Below are 14637 nucleotides of genomic sequence, written 5' to 3'. Positions count from 1 at the left end.
TCTTACCCGCTTTTTACAAACCATGGTCGGACTTTCACACCTTTTAGTAGCCGAACAACTCCGCTCCCGCTATTGATTGTGTACAGTCGGGTATTTTAACCTTTTCTTACCCGCTTTTTACCAACTATGGTTGGACATTCACACCTTCTTACAGCAGAACACCTCCGCTCCCTGTTTTGATTATGTATGGTTTGACATTCGCACCTTCTCTCACCCGCCTTTTACTATGGTCGGCCATTCACAGCTTCCTCTCCACCATACTTGTATGGTGGGATATTCACACCCACTTCCATCCGAAGACCTCCGCCCCCACTTTTGTTGATATTTAGTCGGTCATTCGCACCTTACCCGCTTTTGGCAAACTATGGCCTTCTTGCAGCCGAACACCTCTGATCTCGCTTTTGATGATGTAAGGTTGGGCATTCAGACCTTGCTTCACCTGCTTTTCACCAAATATAGTCGGACATTCACACCTTCTTGCAGCCAAACGCTTCCGCTTTTAGTGTTCTATGAGGCATTCACATATTTTTTTTCACCGTATTTTATAGATTATGGTTGGAAATTCTCACCCACTCTCATCCGAAGACCTCTCCTCCCGCTTTTGTTAATATATAGTCGGGCATTCGAACCTTTTCTTACCCGCTTTTTACAAATTATGGTCGAACATTCACTCCTACTTGCAGCTGAATACTTCCGCTCCACCTTTTAGGTATGTATGGTTGGCATTTGCACCTCTTTTTATACTGATTGCTGAAGATTAAGTTGTTCTTTCTCAAACTACAAATTTTTTTTAATTGTTGAAACTTGATTTGAAGTGGATAAATAAGGAGGACAAACAGTTTTAAGTCAGGCTGATAGAAGGAATTAATTTTATAGCAAAATCTGTATTTCGTCATATGTCGAGAGATGCTTATTGCTGAAGAAGTTCTTTCTCATTCTACAAAGTACAACGTTGTTTATCGTTGAAACTTGATTAGACATGAATAAATATGAAGGACAAAGCAGTCTTAACTTGGTTTGAGTTAATGAATTCGTTTCATAGGAGAATCCGAATTCGTGCATAACTCATAAAATAGAGCTTATTTTCGGATTCCTGAAGAATGAGTCTGGTTCTTTCTCATAATACAAAGTTTGTTGTTTATTGTTGAAACTTCATCAGAAGTGAAGAAATAAATGAATGCCTATCAACAAATGTGGGATCTAAACTCTAGTGCTTCCTCTAAAATAATTTCCTTTCTCAATTTAGAAATGTGTGTGTGTAAGTCACAACACCCGTGACACCAAAACGGCTTTCTTTTCTCTACACTCTGCACTATGAGCACACACACCAAATCAGAAAGGCTTTTTTCTCTCTTTTCTACATTATGGACTGTGGGGACACAAAACCGCTCTCTCTCTTTTTTTTTTTTATCGTGTGCCAGGGCGTTGTCTCACGTATTAGATTATGCTTAAGATACGAATGGGTTTATCAGTCACATCAGAATCCATACATACTGATCCTCCCGTAATAAAATGGTCGGATCTTATCAAACACACTTTGTTTCTTGTGACAATCAAGTCAGCGAAACAGCGTATACACGTCAAGACACTGAATCAAGTTTGCCACAAGAACTCATAAGTTTGGCAGTATTGCTCTGCCGTCAGCAATCATACACCCATTTTATTTTCGTGAGACATGTGCAAGCACCTGTTCATCTACTGTTCTATCACTATGAATTAGTGATCTATTATCAATAAGGATACTTCTACAACTACTATCAAAGTATGTCCAGACTTCTTATGTTGTCAGTTGCTATATATGAATAAGTGGGTAGCTACTGACAAGCATTAAGCATGTCACACAGCCCAAACATATAACATTTCAGGACACACCACACAGTTAACAACCACAGTGAAGCGTGTCAAAGCCCAAACATGTAACATTCAACAGGACACTTACACAACACATTCAAATCAAACAGTCAGACAACATACAAGAACATATACCCCAGCCGGCATTGCTCCCTGCCTATTTTCGTACAGCACACTATGTGTGCGCACACCTTTATTCACAAACTCTTCAACTTATACTCTTTTACCGAAGCTGCTACAGCTCGATTGGCCGAATACCCTTTAATCCTATTTCGGTGAATTTGACATCTGCCTTACATATAACAGATTAGCGGTTTAGCAGTTTTAATTTAGTTTGAGTGAAGGAATTCATTTTATAGCAAAATCCGAAATCGTGAAGAACTCATGAAAGTAAGCTTATTCTCGGATTCCTGAAACTTTAGATTTGCTCTTTCTTTTACTGCAAAGTACAACGTTGTTTTTTTTGTTTAAATCTTTCTAGACATGGTAAATATTAAGGACAAAGCAGTTTTCACATAGTTTGAGTGAAGGAATTCATTTTATAGATAAAATCCCAAGAGTCTGCTGAGAAAAGAGAGTGAATGCGAAGTAGACTTTAACACGGCTATGGGAGCGAGCCGAGTGTGGGCTAACCGGGAGAATTGCTTGAAAGAAACGCGACACCGAATGAGCGATCAGAACAAAGCCTCAATACGGGATTCTCGTGGTGTTTTTGTTGCTGCCTTGTCTTTTGCACAGAGTAAAAGACAAGGCAGCCATCGAATAGGGCCCGATTGTTCCTAGTTGGTCAGCCGAGGAGCAAGGGGGGGGGGGGAGCAAGCGTCTCAACCAAGCAAAGCTCACCATGGGGAAGGTGGCTATGCCAACTAGCCTGATGCCCTGCTCCCGCAGTGACGGATAATCGTACTCTGGTTTCTCTTCATAACGTACAAGTCTTTCGCCTTTTACTAAAGATTTCTGTGGAGAGCAGCACTAATGAGTTGTTTCTATTTTTGGCAGGCTTTACCTTTGCGGGTGAAGCCCTTTCTGTCTGTGCAAAAGAAATCTTCTTACTGTGCAGAGTGACTTCTCTGAGTAGAGTCGCCTTACTTGTTGCGACTGTGCCGATGTTCGAAGCTGGAGTGCAAAGTTGTTGCTTGAATGGTGCTTGCTGGAGCGTGCGGGAGTGCAAAGTTATACCATTTAAAAGGGCTGAAGTGCTCAGTGCTCAGTGCAGCGGGTGGGCGACACTCTGGCCACCTTGAAAACCGAGGTTACATCCACTAGCAGGGGCAGCCCAAGTTCTGCCGCAAGTGTGGTGAGCATGGGCACCTGGTTGAGGCTTGTACCAAGGTGTTATGTGGGAAGAGCAGAGAAATTGGGCAAACTTTTGGAGAGTGTCCAAATGGCAGGAAATGTAATCTCTGTGGAGAATTAAATCACCTCTTCAGAGATTGCCCTAAATCTTTTGCCAACAAATTAAAGACGGTAAAGCCACAGTCAAGCCAACAAAGAGAAGGACCAAAGGTGGCAGTTGGTGAACAAAGTGAAGAGGTTGACCCAATAAATTCAAACTTCCCGCCAAAAGCTTGGATTGGAAGTGAGGAGCAAAAAGGGGAGGGGTCTGTAGAGGCCTCACCACTCAGTGTTGAAGTCTGTGAGAATTCACAGGCAGAGGGTGGAGCTACGCTAAATGAGGAGGAAGAGCAGACAGGTGAGTCTAGTGAAGATACTCACCTCCCCGAAGGTCAACAGCCAAAGAGGACGGCATCTGAGCCTCTGATTCCCCAGTTGTATCAGAGAAGAGGGGAAGGGTTAGGTCCCTTTCAGACAGTTCTTCAGTGGAAGAACCTAGAGTCTTCCCCTCCGACTCACCAAATGAGGTCTCCTTTTTAACTTCAGCTCTGCAATCAACCCCCAGGGACTCAAAGTTAAATGCAACATTGCGTCAGAGGCCAACACCGAGAGTCCGAAAAGGAAATATAGATCACCCTACTCACTTTTCACCTAAAGAAATGAAGGAAGAGCTAGTTTCCCAAGAAATAACCTGTGTGTAATTTGTTTTGATAACTTAGAAAAACGAAAATGACATACCTACTTTCCTTTATGCTTTTAATGGTTCTCACCTTCTCAACACTAAATGTGAGAAGTGTGAAATCAAAGACAAGAGCCCAGAGTATTTTATCCTTCTTAGACTCCATAAAATCAGATGTGTTTTTAATACAAGAATGTGGACTACCTTTTTTAAAAAACCATAGACAATGGGAGGAAATGTGGCCCCATTTATCGATATGGAGTGGCTCAAATCAAAATAAAAATGATGGTGTGGCCATTCTAATTAAAAATCCGCATGTTATGGTGAAAGGTAGCACAGTGGTGAGAGACGGACGGGCACTTTTAGCACACTTGAATTTTATGGGGCAAGACTTTAACCTCTTAAATATTTATGGTTTCAATGGAAAAAATGAAAGGTATGACCTTTTAGAAGATATACAGCTTTACATGCTAGGGCAAGTACCTTTAGTTGTAGGAGGGGATTTTAACTGTATCTTGAGCAGGAAAGATAGAAAAAGAGCAGGGGTAGATTTTAAAGTGGATAAGACTTCGATTTTACTTCAGGGCATATGCAGGGATTTTAAGCTTACTGACTGTTTTAAAACCATGCATCCCAGAGAGGAGGGCTTCACCTGGTTTAGTCATGATGGCACCAGAGCCTCTCGCATTGATTATTTCTTTACTAGAGATTGCCCACCCACTGATGTTAGATTAACCCCTGTTTTCTTTTCAGACCACCTTATGCTCTCCTGCACCCTTTCACCCCCTTCTGGTGTGACGGTAGGAAGTGGTCTGTGGAAACTCAACTGTTCCCTGTTGGAGGATGAAATCATAGTCAGTCAGTACAGGGAATGTTATAAAGAGTGGCAGACCCTTCAAGACCTCTACGAAACACATGCACAATGGTGGGAAATGGTGAAGGAAACGACCCAGACTTTTTTTAAACAGCAAGGTAAACGTAAAAAAAGGAAAGAGAATAGATGTATGATGGGACTACATAAACGCTTACAGCGCTACTTTAAACTAAATCAGTGTGGCATAGACTTTAAAGAAGAAATCAAAGATGTCAAAAAGGAAATGTCGGTTTCAGCAGAAATAAAGAGTAAAGGAATTTTTGTAAGAAGCAGGGAGCAGGAAATTGAGGAAGGTGAAAAATAAAGAAAGTTATAAATAAAAAGGAGTGTATTCAAAATCTAAAAAGAGAAGATGGGTTTTTAACAAAATCCACACAAGAGATGATTGAAACTGTACATACCTTTTATAGTAACATGTACAAAGAGAAACCAGTGCACTTGGAAACATCGGCAGAAATCTTAAAATTCGTTGACAAAACCGTAAAAGAGAATGCACACTTGACACAGAATTTTACTGCTTTAGAGTTAAAAAAATGCCTAACAGGTTTTAAGAGAAGTCGAGCTCCGGGTTTAGACGGGCTTCCTGCAGAATTCTATCTGACCTATTGGGACCTTTTATCATCAGACATTTTAGATGTTTTTAAAGATTTTGAAAAACTCGACCGACTGCCTGACAGTTTTAGAGTGGGAATAGTGACTCTACTTTATAAAAAAAATGATAAGACTGACCTAAAGAATTGGAGGCCCATCACACTTTTAAACTTTGACTGTAAACTTTTTAGCAAGGTTTTAGCGACACGGATGTCCTCTGTTTTAGAGGAGGTAATTCACCCAGACCAAACTTGTGCCATCTCAGGGAGACAACTCACCGACAGCCTCGTACTGATTCGAGACATCATTGATTACGCTAGAGACAGAAACACCCGGCTTGTCATCTTAAATTTAGACTTTGAAAAAGCATTTGATCGGGTCTCGCATCAATATCTCTTTCAGGTGTTGCAGCCATCGAAAAGGGCCCGATTGTTCCTACTTGGTGAGCTTTGCTTGGTTGAGACGCTTGCCCCCCCCCCCCCCCCCCCCCCCCCCCCCCTGCTCCTCGGCTGACCAAGTAGAAACAATCTATTCGATGGCTGCCTTGTCTTTTACTCTGTGCAAAAGACAAGGCAGCCACAAACACCACGGGAACACCGTATTGAGGCTTTGTTCTGACCACTCATTCGGTGTCGCGTTTCTTTCAAGCAATTCTCCCGGTTAGCCCGCACTCGGCTCGCTCCCAGAGCCGTGTTAAAGTCCACTTCGCATTCACTCTCTTTTCTCAGCAGATTAAAAGAAAGTTTCATCTTGGGCTCCCTGAAACTTCCATCCTGCACCGCTGTTTGCTTTTTCACAAGAGCAGAGGAGAGCGCACCGTTCCCAGCGGCACTGCAGTACCGGGTCGAGGCTTGGAGTGAACGGAGCAAGCTTCTTTTTCAACTCCTATTCTTAAAAATCCATTTAATATGTTGTCCTCGTATAGAGGACATATTAAACTGATAAGAACAGATACTACACTTGATCTTAGCCAAAAGGCCGAGAAGCGATAACTGTCCACTGTTTCAGGTCCGAGGGCCCTTGCTGGCACAATGCGCACTTGTAGCAATGTTCTTTTTATGGCCATAGGTGGCCAGAGTGTCACGTTGCACCTCCGCCCACCCGCTGCACTGAGCACTCTTCAGCCCTTTTAAATGGTATAACTTTGCACTCCCGCATGCTCCAGCAAGCACCATTCAAGCAACAACTTTGCACTCCAGCTTCGAACATCGGCACAGTCGCAACAAGTAAGGCGACTCTACTCAGAGAAGTCACTCTGCAAAGTAGCAAGATTTCTTTTGCACAGACAGAAAGGGCTTCACCCGCAAAGGTAAAGCCTGCCAATAATAGAAACAACTCATTAGTGCTGCTCTCCACGGAAGTCTTTAGTAAAAGGCGAAAGACTTGTATGTTATGAAGAGAAACCAGAGTACGATTATCCGTCACTGCGGGAGCAGGGCATCAGGCTAGTTGGTATAGCCACCTTCCCCATGGTGAGCTTTGCTTGGTTGAGACGCTTGCCGGTTAGCCCACACTCGGCTCACTCCCATAGCCGTGTTAAAGTCTACTTCGCATTCACTCTCTTTTCTCAGCAGACTCTTGGGATTTTATCTATAAAATGAATTCCTTCACTCAAACTATGTGAAAACTGCTTTGTCCTTAATATTTACCATGTCTAGAAAGATTTAAACAAAAAAAACAACGTTGTACTTTGCAGTAAAAGAAAGAGCAAATCTAAAGTTTCAGGAATCCGAGAATAAGCTTACTTTCATGAGTTCTTCACGATTTCGGATTTTGCTATAAAATGAATTCCTTCACTCAAACTAAATTAAAACTGCTAAACCGCTAATCTGTTATATGTAAGGCAGATGTCAAATTCACCGAAATAGGATCAAAGGGTATTCGGCCAATCGAGTTGTAGCAGCTTCGGTAAAAGAGTATAAGTTGAAGAGTTTGTGAATAAAGGTGTGCGCACACATAGTGTGCTGTACGAAAATAGGCAGGGAGCAATGCCGGCTGGGGTATATGTTCTTGTATGTTGTCTGCCTGTTTGATTTGAATGTGTTGTGTAAGTGTCCTGTTGAATGTTACATGTTTGGGCTTTGACACGCTTCACTGTGGTTGTTAACTGTGTGGTGTGTCCTGAAATGTTATATGTTTGGGCTGTGTGACATGCTTAATGCTTGTCAGTAGCTACCCACTTATTCATATATAGCAACTGACAACATAAGAAGTCTGGACATACTTTGATAGTAGTTGTAGAAGTATCCTTATTGATAATAGATCACTAATTCATAGTGATAGAACAGTAGATGAACAGGTGCTTGCACATGTCTCACGAAAATAAAATGGGTGTATGATTGCTGACGGCAGAGCAATACTGCCAAACTTATGAGTTCTTGTGGCAAACTTGATTCAGTGTCTTGACGTGTATACGCTGTTTCGCTGACTTGATTGTCACAAGAAACAAAGTGTGTTTGATAAGATCCGACCATTTTATTACGGGAGGATCAGTATGTATGGATTCTGATGTGACTGATAAACCCATTCGTATCTTAAGCATAATCTAATACGTGAGACAACGCCCTGGCACACGATAAAAAAAAAAAAGAGAGAGAGCGGTTTTGTGTCCCCACAGTCCATAATGTAGAAAAGAGAGAAAAAAGCCTTTCTGATTTGGTGTGTGTGCTCATAGTGCAGAGTGTAGAGAAAAGAAAGCCGTTTTGGTGTCACGGGTGTTGTGACTTACACACACACATTTCTAAATTGAGAAAGGAAATTATTTTAGAGGAAGCACTAGAGTTTAGATCCCACATTTATTGATAGGCATTCATTTATTTCTTCACTTCTGATGAAGTTTCAACAATAAACAACAAACTTTGTATTATGAGAAAGAACCAGACTCATTCTTCAGGAATCCGAAAATAAGCTCTATTTTATGAGTTATGCACGAATTCGGATTCTCCTATAAAACGAATTCATTAACTCAAACCAAGTTAAGACTGCTTTGTCCTTCATATTTATTCATGTCTAATCAAGTTTCAACGATAAACAACGTTGTACTTTGTAGAATGAGAAAGAACTTCTTCAGCAATAAGCATCTCTCGACATATGACGAAATACAGATTTTGCTATAAAATTAATTCCTTCTATCAGCCTGACTTAAAACTGTTTGTCCTCCTTATTTATCCACTTCAAATCAAGTTTCAACAATTAAAAAAAATTTGTAGTTTGAGAAAGAACAACTTAATCTTCAGCAATCAGTATAAAAAGAGGTGCAAATGCCAACCATACATACCTAAAAGGTGGAGCGGAAGTATTCAGCTGCAAGTAGGAGTGAATGTTCGACCATAATTTGTAAAAAGCGGGTAAGAAAAGGTTCGAATGCCCGACTATATATTAACAAAAGCGGGAGGAGAGGTCTTCGGATGAGAGTGGGTGAGAATTTCCAACCATAATCTATAAAATACGGTGAAAAAAAATATGTGAATGCCTCATAGAACACTAAAAGCGGAAGCGTTTGGCTGCAAGAAGGTGTGAATGTCCGACTATATTTGGTGAAAAGCAGGTGAAGCAAGGTCTGAATGCCCAACCTTACATCATCAAAAGCGAGATCAGAGGTGTTCGGCTGCAAGAAGGCCATAGTTTGCCAAAAGCGGGTAAGGTGCGAATGACCGACTAAATATCAACAAAAGTGGGGGCGGAGGTCTTCGGATGGAAGTGGGTGTGAATATCCCACCATACAAGTATGGTGGAGAGGAAGCTGTGAATGGCCGACCATAGTAAAAGGCGGGTGAGAGAAGGTGCGAATGTCAAACCATACATAATCAAAACAGGGAGCGGAGGTGTTCTGCTGTAAGAAGGTGTGAATGTCCAACCATAGTTGGTAAAAAGCGGGTAAGAAAAGGTTAAAATACCCGACTGTACACAATCAATAGCGGGAGCGGAGTTGTTCGGCTACTAAAAGGTGTGAAAGTCCGACCATGGTTTGTAAAAAGCGGGTAAGAAAAGGTGCGAATGCCCGACAATGTATGATCAAAAGAGGGAGTGGAGGTTTTCGGCTGCAAGAAGGTCTGAATGTCCAACCATAATTTGTAAAAACCGGGGAAGAAAAGGCTCGAAAGCCCGACTATACACCATCAAAAGTGGGAGCGGAGGTGTTCAGCTGCAAGACGGTCTGAATGTCCATCAATAATTGCTAGAAAACATGAAAGAAAATTTTCGAATATCAAACTGCACGAATGCCTAACCATACATCATCAAAAGAGGGAGCGGAGGTGTTCCGCTGTAAGACGGTGTGAATGTCCGACCATAGATTGTAAAAAGCGGGTAATAAAAGGTTAAATTACCCGACTGTACACAATCAAAAGAGGGAGCGGAGTTGTTCAGCTAAGAGAAGGTGTGAAAGTCCGACCTTGGTTTGTAAAAAGCGGGTAAGAAAAGGTTCGTATGCCCGAATATACACCATCAAGAGCGGAAGCGGAGGTGTTCGGCTGCAAGATATTGTGAACGTCCGACCAAAGTTTGTAAAAAGCAGTTAAGAAAATGTTCGAATATCTAACCAAACATAATCAAAAGCGGGAGCAGAGCTGTTCGACTGGAAGTAGGTGTGAATGTCAGATCATAATTTGCAAAAAGCTGATGAGAAAGGGTGAGAATGCCCGACTATACACCATCAAATGCGGTAGCGGAGTTGTTCGGCTGTGAGTAGGTGTGAATCTCCAACCATAATTGCTGAAAAATGTGTTAGAAAAGGTAAAAATGCCAGTCCATACATCATCAAAATCGGGAGAGGTGGTGTTCAGCTGCAAGAAGGTCTAAATGTCCATCAATAATTGCTAGAAAACATGAAAGAAAATTTTCGAAAATCAAACCACACATGATCATAAGTGGGAGAGGAGGTGTTCAGCTGCAAGAAGGTGTGAATGTCCACCCATAATACCTGAAAAATGGGTAAAAAAAAGGTGCGAATGCCCAACCATACATCATCAAAAGCAGGAGTGCATGTGTTCGGCTACAAGAAGGTGTGAACGTCCAACCAAAGTTTGTAAAAAGCAGTTAAGAAAAGGTTCGAATATCCAACCATACATAATCAAAAGCGGGAGCAGAGCTGTTCGACTGCAAGTAGGTGTGGATGTCAGATCATAATTTGCAAAAAGCTGATGAGAAAGGGTGAGAATGCCCGACTATACACCATCAAATGCGGTAGCGGAGTTGTTCGGCTGTGAGTAGGTGTGAATCTCCAACCATAATTGCTGAAAAATGTGTTAGAAAAGGTAAAAATGCCGGTCCATACATAATCAAAATCGGGAGAGGTGGTGTTCAGCTGCAAGAAGGTCTAAATGTCCATCAATAATTGCTAGAAAACATGAAAGAAAATTTTCGAAAATCAAACCACACATGATCATAAGTGGGAGAGGAGGTGTTCAGCTGCAAGAAGGTGTGAATGTCCACCCATAATACCTGGAAAATGGGTAAAAAAAAGGTGCCAATGCCCAACCATACATCATCAAAAGCAGGAGTGCATGTGTTCGGCTACAAGAAGGTGTGAACGTCCAACCAAAGTTTGTAAAAAGCAGATAAGAAAAGGTTCGAATATCCAACCATACATAATCAAAAGCGGGAGCAGAGCTGTTCGACTGCAAATAGGGGTGAATGTCAGATCATAATTTGGAAAAAGCTGATGAGAAAGGGTGAGAATGCCCGACTATACACCATCAAATGCGGGAGCGGAGTTGTTCGGCTTTGAGTAGGTGTGAATCTCCGACCATAATTGCTGAAAAATGTGTTAGAAAAGGTAAGAATGCCGGTCCATACATCATCAAAAGCGAGAGAGGTTGTGTTCGGCTGCAAGTAGGTGTGAATGTCCAGCCATAATTACTCACAAACGGGTAAGAAAAGGTAGTATTGCCAGACCATATATGATCAAAACAGGGAGCAGAGGTGGTTCAGCTGCAAGAAGGTTTGAATGTCCGACTAAAGTTCAAATATATTAACAAAAGCGGGGGGAGAGGTCTTCGGATGAGAGTGGTTGAAAATTTCCAACCATAATGTATAAAATGCGGTGAAAAAAAGGTGTGATAGAACACTAAAAGGTGGAGCGGAAGTGTTCGGCTGCAAGAAGGTGTGAATGTCCGACTATATTTGGTGAAAAGCAGGTGAAGCAAGGTCTGAATGCCCAACCTTACATCATCAAAAGCGAGATCAGAGGTGTTTGGCTGCAAGAAGGCCATAGTTTGCCAAAAGCGGGTAAGGTGCGAATGACCGACTAAATATCAACAAAAGTGGGGGCGGAGGTCTTCGGATGCAGGTGGGTGTGAATATCCCACCATACAAGTATGGTGGAGAGGAAGCTGTGAATGGCCGACCATAGTAAAAGGCGAGTGAGAGAAGGTGCGAATGTCAAACCTTACATAATCAAAACAGGGAGCGGAGGTGTTCTGCTGTAAGAAGGTGTGAATGTCCAACCATAGTTGGTAAAAAGCGGGTAAGAAAAGGTTAAAATACCCGACTGTACACAATCAATAGCGGGAGCGGATTAGTTCGGCTACTAAAAGGTGTGAAAGTCCGACCATGGTTTGTAAAAAGCGGGTAAGAAAAGATGCGAATGTCCGACAATGTATGATCAAAAGAGGGAGTGGAGGTTTTCGGCTGCAAGAAGGTCTGAATGTCCAACCATAATTTGTAAAAACCGGGGAGGAAAAGGCTCGAAAGCCCGACTATACACCATCAAAAGTGGGAGCGGAGGTGTTCAGCTGCAAGACGGTCTGAATGTCCATCAATAATTGCTAGAAAACATGAAAGAAAATTTTCGAATATCAAACTGCACATGATCATAAGCGGGAGAGGAGGTGTTCAGCTGCAAGAAGGTGTGAATGTCTACCCATAATTACTGAAAAATGGGTAAGAAAAGGTGCGAATGCCTAACCATACATCATCAAAAGAGGGAGCGGAGGTGTTCCGCTGTAAGACGGTGTGAATGTCCGACCATAGATGGTAAAAAGTGGGTAAGAAAAGGTTAAATTACCCGACTGTACACAATCAAAAGAGGGAGCGGAGTTGTTCAGCTAAGAGAAGGTGTGAAAGTCCGACCTTGGTTTGTAAAAAGCGGGTAAGAAAAGGTTCGTATGCCCGAATATACACCATCAAAAGCGGAAGCGGAGGTGTTCGGCTGCAAGATATTGTGAACGTCCGACCAAAGTTTGTAAAAAGCAGTTAAGAAAAGGTTCAAATATCTAACCAAACATAATCAAAAGCGGGAGCAGAGCAGTTCGACTGGAAGTAGGTGTGAATGTCAGATCATAATTTGCAAAATGCTGATGAGAAAGGGTGAGAATGCCCGACTATACACCATCAAATGCGGTAGCGGAGTTATTTGGCTGTGAGTAGGTGTGAATCTCCAACCATAATTGCTGAAAAATGTGTTAGAAAAGGTAAAAATGCCGGTCCATACATCATCAAAATCGGGAGAGGTGGTGTTCAGCTGCAAGAAGGTCTAAATGTCCATCAATAATTGCTAGAAAACATGAAAGAAAATTTTTGAAAATCAAACCACACATGATCATAAGTGGGAGAGGAGGTGTTCAGCTGCAAGAAGGTGTGAATGTCCACCCATAATACCTGAAAAATGGGTAAAAAAAAGGTGCGAATGCTCAACCATACATCATCAAAAGCAGGACTGCATGTGTTCGGCTACAAGAAGGTGTGAACGTCCAACCAAAGTTTGAAAAAAGCAGTTAAGAAAAGATTCGAATATCCAACCAAACATAATCAAAAGCTGGAGCAGAGCTTTTCGACTGCAAGTAGGTGTGAATGTCAGATCATAATTTTGCAAAAAGCTGATGAGAAAGGGTGAGAATGCCCGACTATACACCATCAAATGCGGGAGCGGAGTTGTTCGGCTGTGAGTAGGTGTGAATCTCCGACCATAATTGCTGAAAAATGTGTTAGAAAAGGTAAGAATGCCGGTCCATACATTATCATTGAGCGAGAGAGGTTGTGTTCGGCTGCAAGTAGGTGTGACTGTTCGACTAAAGTTTGTAAAAAGTGGGTAAGACAAGGTGCGAATGCCTGACAATGTATGATCAAAAGCGGGAGCGGAGGTGTTCAGCTGCAAGAAGGTCTACATGTCCATCAATAATTGCTAGAAAACATGAAAGAAACTTTTCGAAAATCAAACCACACATGATCATAAGTGGGATAGGAGGTGTTCAGCTGCAAGGTGTGAATGTCCACCCATAATTCCTGAAAAATGGGCAAAAAAAAGGTGTGAATGCCCAACCATACATCATCAAAAGCAGGAGTGGAAGTGTTCGGCTACAAGAAGGTGTGAACGTCCAACCAAAATATGTAAAAAGCAGTTAAGAAAAGGTTCGAATATCCAACCATACATAATCAAAAGCGGGAGCAGAGCTTTTCGACTGCAAGTAGGTGTGAATGTCAGATCATAATTTGCAAAAAGCTGATGAGAAAGGGTGAGAATGCCCGACTATACATCATCAAATGCGGGAGCGGAGTTGTTCGGCTGTGAGTAGGTGTGAATCTCCGACCATAATTGCTGAAAAATGTGTTAGAAAAGGTAAAAATGCCGGTCCATACATCATCAAAAGTGAGAGAGGTTGTGTTCGGCTGCAAGTAGGTGTGAATGTCCAGCCATAATTACTCACAAACGGGTAAGAAAAGGTAGTATTGCCAGACCATATATGATCAAAACAGGATCAAAACAGGGAGCGGAGGTGGTTCAGCTGCAAGAAGGTTTGAATGTCCGACTAAAGTTCAAATATATTAACGAAAGCGGGAGGAGAGGTCTTCGGATGAGAGTGGTTGAAAATTTCCGACCATAATGTATAAAATGCGGTGAAAAAAAGGTGTGATAGAACACTAAAAGGTGGAGCGGAAGTGTTCGGCTGCAAGAAGGTGTGAATGTCCGACTATATTTGGTGAAAAGCAGGTGAAGCAAGGTCTGAATGCCCAACCTTACATCATCAAAAGCGAGATCAGAGGTGTTTGGCTGCAAGAAGGCCATAGTTTGCCAAAAGCGGGTAAGGTGCGAATGTCATACTAAATATCAACAAAATTTTGGGCAGAGGTCTTCGGATGCAAGTGGGTGTGAATATCCAACCATACAAGTATGGTGGAGAGGAAGCTGTGAATAGCCGACCATAGTTTGGAAAAAGCGGGTAAGAAAAGGTTTGAATACCCGAACATACACCATCAAAAGAGGGAGCGGAGGTGTTCCGCTGTACGAAGGTGTGAATGTCCGACCATAGTTGGTAAGAAGCGGGTAAGAAAAGGTTAAAATACCCGACTGTACACAATCAATAGCGGG

The 14637-nt window shown here is 42.1% G+C and overlaps 3 non-coding genes across 3 annotated transcripts; 1 reads left to right on the top strand and 2 right to left on the bottom strand.

Moving 5' to 3' along the window:
* The first annotated feature begins 2754 nt into the window (after positions 1–2754).
* On the top strand, positions 2755–2868 carry LOC140310662 (U5 spliceosomal RNA). The gene has a single exon (XR_011916711.1). It is a non-coding gene; the product is annotated as a U5 spliceosomal RNA (small nuclear RNA).
* Positions 2869–6136: 3268 nt separating this feature from the next.
* On the bottom strand, positions 6137–6320 carry LOC140310433 (U2 spliceosomal RNA). The gene has a single exon (XR_011916505.1). It is a non-coding gene; the product is annotated as a U2 spliceosomal RNA (small nuclear RNA).
* Positions 6321–6628: 308 nt separating this feature from the next.
* Positions 6629–6742, bottom strand: LOC140310570 (U5 spliceosomal RNA). Its single transcript, XR_011916627.1, has one exon. It is a non-coding gene; the product is annotated as a U5 spliceosomal RNA (small nuclear RNA).
* Positions 6743–14637: the final 7895 nt, after the last annotated feature.

The sequence above is a fragment of the Leuresthes tenuis genome, unplaced genomic scaffold (assembly GCF_036924035.1).
Source record: "Leuresthes tenuis unplaced genomic scaffold, fLeuTen1.0.hap1 SCAF_6, whole genome shotgun sequence".
Taxonomy (NCBI): domain Eukaryota; kingdom Metazoa; phylum Chordata; class Actinopteri; order Atheriniformes; family Atherinopsidae; genus Leuresthes; species Leuresthes tenuis.
The sequence above is the reverse complement of the archived record's forward strand: the minus strand, read 5'-3'. Positions and strand labels throughout refer to the sequence as shown.